The 12110-nt window shown below is 35.9% G+C and overlaps 1 protein-coding gene across 2 annotated transcripts in view; it reads right to left on the reverse strand.

Moving 5' to 3' along the window:
* LOC131978662 (lipopolysaccharide-responsive and beige-like anchor protein) overlaps positions 1 to 12110 on the reverse strand; it is a 252385-nt gene that overhangs the window by 110714 nt on the left and 129561 nt on the right. The window lies entirely within an intron of this gene.

Consider the following 12110-nt stretch of genomic DNA (forward strand, 5'->3'; position numbering starts at 1 on the left):
AAAATATTCATTACCCAAGGCTTGGAGGCACAACAGAGCGTAAGAAAATCATTTTTTTCATTACATAAGTAATTGAACTTTTTCATACAAAACAAAGCTGTTTGTGTGTCAATTAGGCTGCACAAAAAATACATTTTTTAAAAATGTAAAAACAGCTCATGTGAGAATGATTAAAGAGGGAAAAACAACATGAACTTGAGTCTTCAGTGAGACTAAATCTGGACCGTCTGACTCACATCAAAAAGTAATTTTACTTAATGTTCTCATGACTATATATACACTTTTAGGAAATAAGAAAATCCCAGTCTTTGCTTGTCCTGGAGTTAGTTTTGTTGGTTTTTGTTCATCCTAAAACCCACTTCAACAATTCACCACCGTTTAGTAAAACACTGTAAATTTCCTTAATTCTGCTGGGCTGTGTGAAAATAACACCAGCAGGATCTACGCTCTCATTAAATGTACAGTAAATTTAGATATGTGCTACCTAAAAACCTCATAGGTGCAAAAATGTTTTTATATTCCACAGCCTGACCTTTGAGAAGTATAAAAACATGCAAAAGATTGAAAAAAAATCCAAGTGTTTCCAAGGTTTAAATGATAAAAAATATTTCCAAACTAATAAAAACAACACCATGACCAGGTTATTCATAAGTGGCTGCAGTGTATCCTGTGAAGGTGTAGGAAGACGCAGTTTATGGTTTCAGTGGCATAAACTATGACGGGAGAACCCCAGCATACTTTATGTGATCTACTCTTGAACGCTGCTCTGGCCGGGGGCTCCTCACAAATCTTCAGTCCAACACCAATGATCACACAGGGGCCACTAAAAGGGAAAGGAGCTTTACGCAAGAAAATAAATACAATTTCCAAGCGGGTCCTTTAAAACCCTGTATGCCCTGGCTAATGAAAACCATTGATTACTTGATTTATCTAGACCAAAAGAAGAAGGGGTGGATGACTGCTAGCTGACTGAGTGGCTGCTGCTCCGATCTTAAATCTGGATGTAAATTCTGTGCAGAGAAGACAGCCGTAGAAATGTATAAAAATGGCATAAATGGGAATGTAGGTTATTTTATATTTAGAGCAGTGAATCAAAAGAGCATGTACAGTCAGAAAAATGATTAGACCATTTTTTTTCCCTTCAATTTCTTGTTCATTTTAATGCCTGGTACAAGTAAAGGTACATTTGCTTGGACAAATATAATGATAACAACAAAAATCTCAGAAGAGTTTAATTAAAGAGCTGATATCTAGCCATTTTCCATGGTTTTCTTGATAATAACTAAAATAATTATATAGAAAACCATGGAAAACGGCTACATATCAGCTAATAATAAGCAAATAATTATCAAGAAAACCATGGAAATCGGCTAGATATCAGCTAATAATAACCAAATAATTATCAAGAAAACCATGGAAAACGGCTAGATATCAGCTCTTAAATTAAACTCTACTGAGGTATTTTTGTTGTTATCATTATATTTGTCCAAACAAATGTATCTTTAGTTGTACCAGGCATTAAAATGAACAAGAAATTGAAGAAAACAAGGGTGATCTAATAATTTTTTCTGACTTCTTGTGACTGTATGCGTGTGTGTGTGTGTGTGTGTGTGTGTGTGTGTGTGTGTGTGTGTGTGTATGTTTGTGTGTGTGTGTGTGCGTGCGTGCGTGTGTGTGTGTGCAGTTACAAGCTTGAAAGACACCAGGGACACAGGTCTGTGCAGGACCAGATTTCTCCGCAGTGACAAAGACCCTGCTCCGTGTTTGCATGTGATAGTCTCTGAACGCAAATGGCCACTTCATCATCCTGCCTGCAATGGTATTCATCTATGAAAATAATTATCAAGGTTGTGCATGAAGCACAGCTCCGAATCAGGACGCACTCGTCTCTCATCTCACTGAAGAGTATGGGGTGGGGTGGGGGGGTCTGTCTGATTCACACAATACACATTAATCCATCAGGAGGGGATCCATTGGCTGGAGTAATTAGTCAAAGCATGGAGGGGGGGACCACCTCTGCCAGTCATATTCATCCTAGCGCTCCATGAACAGGCCACAATGGAAGTCCTAATGATGGGGTGCTAGAGGAGGTGGACGCACGATGAAAGATACCTCGTCATCAATCCCCAATGAGGTCGCCGCCGTAACAAGAATGGAGATGTACGGCGCTATGCAACCCCCATGCCGCACGCTGAGTGTGTTTCCACAAAGATGATAAATTATTCAGAGCTCATCCATCCTCCGAGGGCATCCTTGGCAGAATTTACTGAAGCACCATTCTTCAAAATAACAACAATTAAAATAACAAAGGGCCAGCGTCGTGCCGTGGCTCACGCCAACCACTTGTGTAATTAGTAATTAGTTCGGTCATAAAAGGTGTCTGGAAGGCCGGCTCGTTAAGCCTGAAGTGACTGTTTGTCTGATGATGAAAGTGGGGGAGAGATGATCTGACAGTGTGTTGTGTTCCTTAAAATCAAAACTAAGATACACAAGCTCTGAGTCTGTGTGTAGCGAAGAGAAGCCTTTCTAATGTAGACCACATTGGCTACTGATGAAACAGAGTCCGGAAGAGTTTTATGTGAGGTAGTAAATAGTAATTACCTTTTTTTCCTTTTCTTTTTTTTTTTTTTTTAAACATCTTTTGGATGCTCTTCAGGGCTCTGGAGTTGTAAATTTGAGGAGAACACGGAGGCTGAATGGAGAAGCTCAAGTTTCTCCTTTTTATGTGGCCCTGATGCTCTTTCTCCCTAATCAGCTAACAAAACAGTTATGCCTTCAATTTAATAAACTCAACACAAACCATCAACACGCTGCAAGGAGATACTTTACTGGTGGGCTCTTTGAGATTTCAATTGTGCTACTAAATTGTCCATTAACATCAAAACAGAGCGGGCGTCCAAGTAGATCTGGCACTGTGAGGTGACGTACAGAACAAATGGTTTAACAGTGAGGAGTGTCCAGTATGAGAGCTGGTGCAGGATTAATGAAATGCTTATTTGGAAAGAACAGCGTTTAGAAGAGTGGAGGGCCGAGTAAACTACATTTACGATGTCTGCTACAATAAACTATCATGTATGTATTCAACTGTTGTCTGATTTGATTAGTTACAAAAAATGTAACGTTTGTTAAAGTAAACCTTATGGTTAAGTATGTGAATCATTACTTTAATTGTTTACTTGGTTAATTTTGAATGACTTTGTTTGTTTTAAAGTAATGGTAACATTTATTTTCTAGAAAAACTGTTTAGTTAAATGTTTAGTGTTTTGCTTTCAAGACTAATGCCTGGTTTTCTGTTTCTTAAAGGTTATCAACCTATTTCACACCACTCTGCATAATTCTGTATAAACCATAAATCACCAACCATCTTCAAGAAAATAAAAAACCAAAGAAAAAGTGGAAAATGAGTTGTTCCTTTGCATCCTTCGCATACTGATCAGGCAGTTTTTCAAGTTTGGGCAGAGTTGTGGTCAAAAAAGAAGACAGAACTTGACACCAACTAACAAGAACACACTTTTTTTTACAATAATCTATAAATGGCAGTTTGATGACAGGTCATGACTGAAATCTTATTATTTGAACATAATTAGTTGGGTTTTTTTTTTAAATGCCTGTCAATATCGCATTAGGTCTAATACAGATAGTCAAAATGCTACTGTTACAGTGCAACTATATTGCATTATAATCTACTAATAACACTGTAAAATTATAGTTTTAGCACTCAAATATTTGTAATATAGTCTAATATCAATAACCATATTCCATAATAAAGCATTTTATAATATCTCATTAGGTCAAGACTATCATACTTCCTAATTGCTGGTCAGTCTGATATTATTTTTGTACACCCATGTCTATAATGCTTTATAAACATACTTAGGATGCATAGGGTGAGCCCAACCCTCCTACCTCAACTCTGAAATCACATTATAATGCATTATAACAGTGACTATAGTGCATTTTCAAAACATTAAACTGTATTACAACTATGAGAATTATAACACACTATGATCCTTGCAAAAAGTCTGAAAGTTACCATGAAGTTATGAAGTATTATGATATTTGACCTTATACGTTATTATAAAATGCCTTTTAATGTGTTATGATTATTGTTATAAAGTATTATAATATGAATGAGTTGTATAACTATAATTATACAGTGCTATAAGCAGATTATAATGCATTATGGTCATAAAATGTAGCAAGTTCCACAATTTGGAAATACATTTTTTGGTATTTTTATAAATTCATCTTATTCATAAGTTCTAATATGTTTTCTTTCCTTTGTTGTTTTGACTACAACAGTCTCCCACAACGACCCAATTTCCCTCGGGAGGTATTAAGGTTGAATCTTATCCTAAATTTAATACTAATCTGGCATTAAGAAACCCTCAAACAAACAATACCAATCCACTCCCGAGTCACCTCTATTAATCATTGTAAATTATTGGTATTATCAAAGCAGAACAGTTTTAAACATGTTAATAGATTCTCTCTGCAGCTCCAGAAAGTTTGATAGCATTTCTATGCTATTTCTATGGCATGATTGTTCGTTTGTTGACAAGGACAAATGACTGTCATCCATCAAGATTCAATCAGACAGGCTGGTCCAGCAACAGATGCATAACAGCTTTTTTCGTTGGTTTTTTGTTTTTGGGGTTTTTTTTTGCATCATTTCCAGTTTCTAAAAGTTTTTGTTTCTAAACGAGCACTTAAAGAAAATCAATTGTATTATGGCACAATTTATTATAGGCTGATAACAGGAAATGTATATGTTTTTATTCCAATAATTAAATTAATTGGCCCAATGCATTTTGGGCCAAAATAGAAAGCCAAACGCTTTAATTGTCTTAACAGCAGCAGCATCTAAACATACAGTAGGTGGCAATGGATTAGACTATGTAAAAGTGTTTCATTTGACAAGTTTTTTTGATGTAGTTTACAAGAAAAAAATTAACATTTGAAGAGACAAAACTGTTCTTTGTTTCTGCTGTGTTGACAATTAGCTAGACAGCAACATTTGGTAAAGTCAGAGCTGGAATATTAGATCATATATCTTGCTAAAATATCATCCATTGTTACCTTCATGGGTGCATAAACTACAGGTTTGAATTATTATTTATTTTTTTTAAATATTTTTATTGTATCGGCTGAAATAAAAATCCATATTGTGCATCCCTTCCATCAATTTCCTTCCAGTCCTGAATATTGTATATATTTCATTTTAATTCAGCAGTTTGAGAAAGGTAGAATTTACATTGGGTGAATTTGAAGAGGTAAAGAAAATGTTTTTTTTTCTGCATAGGCTCACCTTCAAAGCATCTGATTTACTGTAAATGATAACATGACCTTTATCATAGCAAGCAGGACATGCAGAGTGAATCTGCGTTCATATATCACTACAAGCGACTGCACTTCGGCACAAACAGTCATTCATAACCTTTCTGCTAAATTAATTTGGGTACAGTCAATGAGACCTGCATATGCAGAAGAGATTTCTCTCCTGGCTTATTTTATATTAATGCCAGTTCCTATTGGTGGCCCTCAAATTGCTCAAACATTGCTGCTATCCCCGAGATCATTTTGCTTTGATTTGCATAAACCATGTGTTTAGAAGAAACGTGAGAGCGGGAGTAGATTGAGGATTTGTCATGTTGAGGACTGGTTGCTTGAGCGCTGGCTCTTTGTCAAACGGTGGCAGGGATCACATCGATGGTATCTCCAGACTCAAATTAAAATGAAACAGGACCAAACGCATTCCCGCTGAAATTGTTTGGCATGATTAAGTCTTGCCGAAGTGATTTTCTACATGTGCATTAATGCTTATCCTCCCCACTGCGATGAGGTTTACAGGACACCATCTACATGTGTGTATGTTAATTCACCTCAGCTAATGCTGTTTACAAGATTTACCAGAGGTAATGTTAGGGTCACAGACCCGGCAACAATTCCATCTTATCGCCTTAAATGACAGTGCATGTGTAATTTTGCCCCTCATTATTAATCACAGGATCAAGTCATTTAATTTGTCTATTTTGCATATGAATCTAAATATCGGGATCCAATACTGCACCAGATGTGTGATTTTATAAAAGGGAATGCACAAAAAATAAGTAAATATCTCGTAGTACATCACTCGTTAACCCTCTTTTCACTGAGTTTGCTGCAAACACACACACACAAGTGCACACACTCTCATTACTAAGACAACATGAGCACCTACCACTCCTCCCAATTAACTCCAATTTATCCAACAGCTTTCAGAAAGCGATCTGACAAAAAAAAAAAAAAGAGGAACTGATACTGCATCTCTGCATCACCGGCTTGTGAGGATCAAAGTACTCCCATGGGTGGGAGGCGAAAAGGCTTCAGACTCCCCACAATACAGTGCAGCCAAATGAAATAATGCAAATCGAGCCCTAATTACCACCAGCTTAGTGCGCAGCTTCCAATTAGCAGCAATTACACTCAGTGTAAATTCACCAACAAAAAGCCAGACAATTACACACTAATTATATCAGATTTCATGGGAGGTAAAAGGGAAAGTGTTGTGTTTATAAGGCAGTAAATATTGACCAAAGACAGGAATGCTGCGAAGGCGCTTTTTCCAAGAAAATGAAAAATGTTGCACTTGATTTTATTGTTTAATGTTAAAATAGCTTGCCTTATTTAAATTATCTAAGCATCGACTGCATAATAAATAGCATGTACTGACTTCCCCTGCTCCATCGCTGAAGTGGTACCATCTGTATTTTTGATGAAGGGTCACATTTTTCCTCTGATTTTGACAACATGCATTTAAGGCCATTTATCACCACTACTGCGAGGTAATGAGGGCATCCACTGGACCGGAGTTGCATAATTCTGCCATTACTGGCCCATTGTAATAATCTTCTGACCTCTAGCTTTCAGAGCTGATCTTGAATGGTATGACAAATCTGAACACATAACCCAGCGTTTCCCAACACAGCCCCAAAAGAAAAACATTCAAGGTCAGCTGAGATTGGAGAGTCATGAGAAGGATATGTTTTTAATCTTAAAGTTCACATTTATAACACAAGCATGAGACAAGCATGTTTACACCTCAAACACTAAAGAGGTGTGGCATATAAAATAATTTTAAAAGACATAATTTTAAACTTTTAAAAAACAAATTCCAGCTTAATTTTTGATTTTGTAATCACAAATAAATGGTAAAAAACTGACTTGATGCAGGACTACAAGACACGGCAATCTCATCTAGCGAGGCTGTCTGCTATTCATGAGCACCTCCTCCCCTCTCTCCATCATACAGCTGGGCCCATTATACAGCACTTGTGTGTATAAGTGTGTGTGTGTGTGTGTGTGTGTGTGTGTGTGTGTGTGTGTGTGTGTGTCAAGTGCAGCAATTCCACTGCAAGGTGATTGAGACGATCATATAAACAGAAGTCTGACTAACTATAATGGCCGTGTAGTTATCTCTTCATTCTAGACAATAAACCAACAGAAAAACAAAACAAAAAGCCTCACCGCTGATAGAAACCTGTCTTCAATTCTAAATATTACATTTCTTTCTGTGATTTATTATAGTGCTCATACTGGTAGGGTTGTACAGTTTAGAGCTGCAATGATTAGTTGGTTTATCGATGGACAGAAAATGAATTGGCAGCTGTTGTAATCATCAAATAATTATTTTAATCTTTTTTTCTTTAAGGAAAAATGCCAAACGTTTGCTGGCGTCATGCTTTATTAAATGTGAGAATCTTATGCTTTTCTTCATTAAATATGATAATAAACTGAATTGCTTTGGATACTACTCAGTTCATGTTTCACCATTTTTTGACATTTTTTTAAACAAAAATACGAATAAATTCCTCTAGAAATAATAGGCAAATTAAGCTATAATGAAAATAACTAGTAATAATTAGTAATATTGCTAAAACGTTTGCTGGCGTCATGCTTCTTAAATGTGAGAATCTTATGCTTTTCTTCATTAAATATGATAATAAACTGAATTGCTTTGGATACTACTCAGTTCATGTTTCACCATTTTTTGACATTTTTTTAAACAAAAATACGAATAAATTCCTCTAGAAATAATAGGCAAATTAAGCTATGATGAAAATAACTAGTAATAATTAGTAATATTGCTAAAAACGTCATAAACTGTACCTGAAACATCATTTTAGCTTGATCAGATTGTTTGTTTTACACTTTGCTTATTGTATAATTAGACTTTCTAAAGAAACAGCGGTAACACTTTACAATAACATCTAAGTGATGTTTATGGATGGTTTATAAACCAATTATTATTAACCATTTACAAAATTCTATACATGTTTAATCTTTAAATGTTTTCAAGCAATTTCTTAAAGGTATAAGAATCATTTTGAAATCATTTACATACTTAATATGGTGTTAAAAATGTTATGAGTGTAAAGCTATTAATAAACTAATAATTATGTTTGTTTATGGTAAAGTATTCTATCTGGCATTTATAAATTATAGTTCAACATCATTACATTTTCTATTCACCATTCTAAATGGCCTTTATATGGTTTATAAATGATGATTAAACAATAATAAACTATCTGTTTACCGTTTATAAATGGTCTATTTACCATCTATAAATGATGGTTATTGTAAAGTGTTACCGAAACAGCCTATAATACATTGTGTTGTCATTGTTCTTTTAATCTTCTATTAGTAAAATCTTTCTTCCACTAAGCGTATTTATCTATAAATTATTATGAGTGGCAACTGCTGTACCACAGAGTCACTCCAGATTGAATAAATCTGTCCCTCCATGTATTATCAATATCACTTCTTAACATCACGCTGAACTCCCCGGGTCTGATCCTCTCAGGGTGGTGCTGAACTTGAACTCAGACACGGGACAATGAGTGGGGGGATGTAAAGTAAATCTACAGCAAGAATACAACAAGCAGAAGATCTATGAGAGCAAAGGATGATCCTCAGTCTTCTTCTCTCTTCACCGAGCACGTCAGTGTTTTATGTGGCCCTTTTTTTTTCTGCTTTAGCTGCACATGAAAGAGCTGGATTCTCAAGATAAAGGCAATTTTTTGGCAAATGGTGAAAGTAGCAAAATAAATGACCTGCTGGTACCAAGGTGTAATTACAGTGGCTGGAAGCATACCAATCTATCACGAGGGTGAAGGAGGGGGGGCTGACACGCTGCAAAGGGGTTAGTCAAAGGAGATAGCCTTTGACTAACTACTGGCCCCGGACAATCGATACTCAGATATTGCGTCCGGGGAGAAAGGAGAAAAAAAGGCCCTAAAAACTTCCCAAATGGCTTTTCATTCAGATATTGATCAGCACCCTTTTATCATGACCTTGCTCCACCAAGGCCATATACTTTCTTAAGGGTATATGAAACTCATAAATCTGAGAGTTGCTACAGAGTCACACCGGGCTGTGAGCAGCGAGGCAGCGAGGCAGGATGGTGTAATTGGTCTTTCTGGGACGGCGGCCCTCTTTCATACTTCATAACAAGGATTCCATTACATTTCTGAGCAGCGAGAAGCAGGACGAACAATACTGGTGGCGGAAAAAGGGATGATTGAAGATATGTAAATGGGTTAGGGTGAAATGGTTAAACTAAAAACCTCTTGTCAATTCAGTGACAATATAGCAACCAGTCACTGGGCATATACTGAAGGTAGTTGGTGCTTTGACACAGTGATTCACTTGAACCTCAGAGGGGTCTTCTGCTGCTGAGGCTGCATGAGATGTTTGGAGAGCAGCTCAGCCAATTTAAAAAAAAAATTAAAAAATTAAAGAACGAATCTAGTGAAAAAAACACATTTTTGCATAAAGAGGAAAATACACAAATCAGATAACAAACTAGATTGAGGCTAACCAATAAATTACCAGCAAAGTTAAAAAGATAGTTAGAAGTTAATTAAATGTCATCTGTTTTTTTTTTCCATCTGTTTTATCTGTTCCTTATTTATGCTGTGTAACAATGTCTGTTGTGTGTTGAGGGTATAGGTTTGGATATTATTTTGTTTTTTTGAGTGGTGTGAAAGGGACCAGCCCCCCGCTTAGGACTGAAAGGTGTCTCGCTTTCTGTAATAAGTTCTTGACTTTGGCAAGTTTGTGTTTCTGTGCATATTATTAGAGCTATTTTGATTTACCCTATGTGAGGGAATATGAGTTGTGGGGGTTGGAGTTTTGTGCATATCCTCTGTAACCTGTTAATTAATTATGAAAAAAAAAAAAAAAAAAAAAAAGAAGTTAATTAAATGGTTGAAATATTGATTTTTTTTTACTTATTGTATTGAACTATTGTGATTTAATATTTAGGGAATATCTAAAGATAGCGAGACGTGCGTATATATTGCAGGTATAACTAGACATGGAGCTCGCCATTCAACGTAACTGTAATACTGTACTGTAAGAAACTTTGGCTGGGTTGATTTCACACGGTAATTTTATTTAATAATTAAATTATTATTTAATTTAATTAATTTTACGCGATACGTTCAGGTTCCCGCGGGGAAAAATGCGATTGCGAAATCATGAAATCCTGATCCTGATTGACAGGCAACCAAATGAAACGCACTGATACCTTAAAATAAAATCAGATTTCTATTGGCTTGAATATTGTTGGAAACATTTGGGAAAATAAAAGTACACAACTCTTTACAATAACAATTACATTTTTAAATGTTACATATTTTACCTTTTATTAAAATGAACATATTTGCAATATAAAAAATGGACTCAAAATTTAAATCTAGAATTTATGGAAGAAAAACCTTGAATTATTTCAACAACAATGATAAAATCCAGCCGTTTTAACTGAACCACTTGCCTTTGTCTTGTCATTTTAAATAATCCAGTGGGTGTAATTTGGGTCTGCACTGCAACACTTAACCATGCTAACATATGGACATCATCAGCTGTTAATATGTTCCACCATGACACTGTGTTACTATTCCTTACAGCCCCAGCCACTGTACTGTATATACAGTGGAGGTAAATGTTATCATTAAGGCTATATTCTAATTCATATCCATGAGCCGGACTGCACGGTAGGGCCTTCGTGGCACGTTATTTTATGTAACTGATGGAACGCGAGTCTGTCAAAGCACAACAGTCTCCCCAGAGATTTAAGGAACATCCTTTCTGTCTCCGTCACAACTTTTCTGTCCCAGACACATGTCACTGTCCTTGATTAATGAGGTGGAGGGTTTCGCGTTAAACCCGTTTAAGGACTTCAGTGTTTGAGATTCCTGCGTGATACAAAGAGTCTCGTTTACAAAAAGATGAACGTAACCAAAGGAAGGCTCACATTGCTTCGTGCAGTATGTTTATGCCATATGTTTATGACTGTATCAAGGCAGATGGATGAGTACAACCCGAGTCCCAGCTAATTGGTTCTAAAGTAGTTGGGACCTGGACTAAAGGAAACAACTGTCTCTGCCTCGGATGAGACGGGAGCTGCAGCTGCCACTGCTCAGTACAGCAGGTCATGTTTGTGTTTATACTGTGAGTATTTATAAGCAAACCAAAAGCCATTATCATTTATAAATGACCAGCTAAATACTGAATGCAGTAATGGACTTTATTTTAATGTAAAGATGGACTTATTACAGAGATGATAGACTTTAGGTTTGATTTAAAGGTATAATATGCAACTTTTGTGCAATAAAATGTCCAAAAATATAATAAATAAATAAATAAATAAAATAAAAATGTATATATAACTGTACATATGCACATACTTTGCACTTAACTGCCTTTTTGCACTTCTGGTTAGATGCAAAACTGCATTTTGTTGTCTAAGTAGCTGTACTCTGTGCAATGACAATACAGTTGAATCTAGTCTCATCTAATCTAATCCAATCTAAAAATGACTATATTAATATATTTATATATATATATTTAGTTGAGTCTTGTACATAGCAATATCTAAAATGTATCCATTTATTTTCAAACCCAGAAAAATCCATAATTTCAGTTAAGTCAATGGTCCGTTTAATGTGGTCGCCTGTCAATGGCGCCACATCCCCTTTGAGCATGTCTATAAGAAGCTGTGTACATGGACTTTTTCTACTTTTAAGACACAATTTAACAATACATGTGTTAGATCTTGGTGTTCTTAA

This window comes from Centropristis striata, chromosome 1 (assembly GCF_030273125.1).
Source record: "Centropristis striata isolate RG_2023a ecotype Rhode Island chromosome 1, C.striata_1.0, whole genome shotgun sequence".
NCBI classification, from domain to species: domain Eukaryota; kingdom Metazoa; phylum Chordata; class Actinopteri; order Perciformes; family Serranidae; genus Centropristis; species Centropristis striata.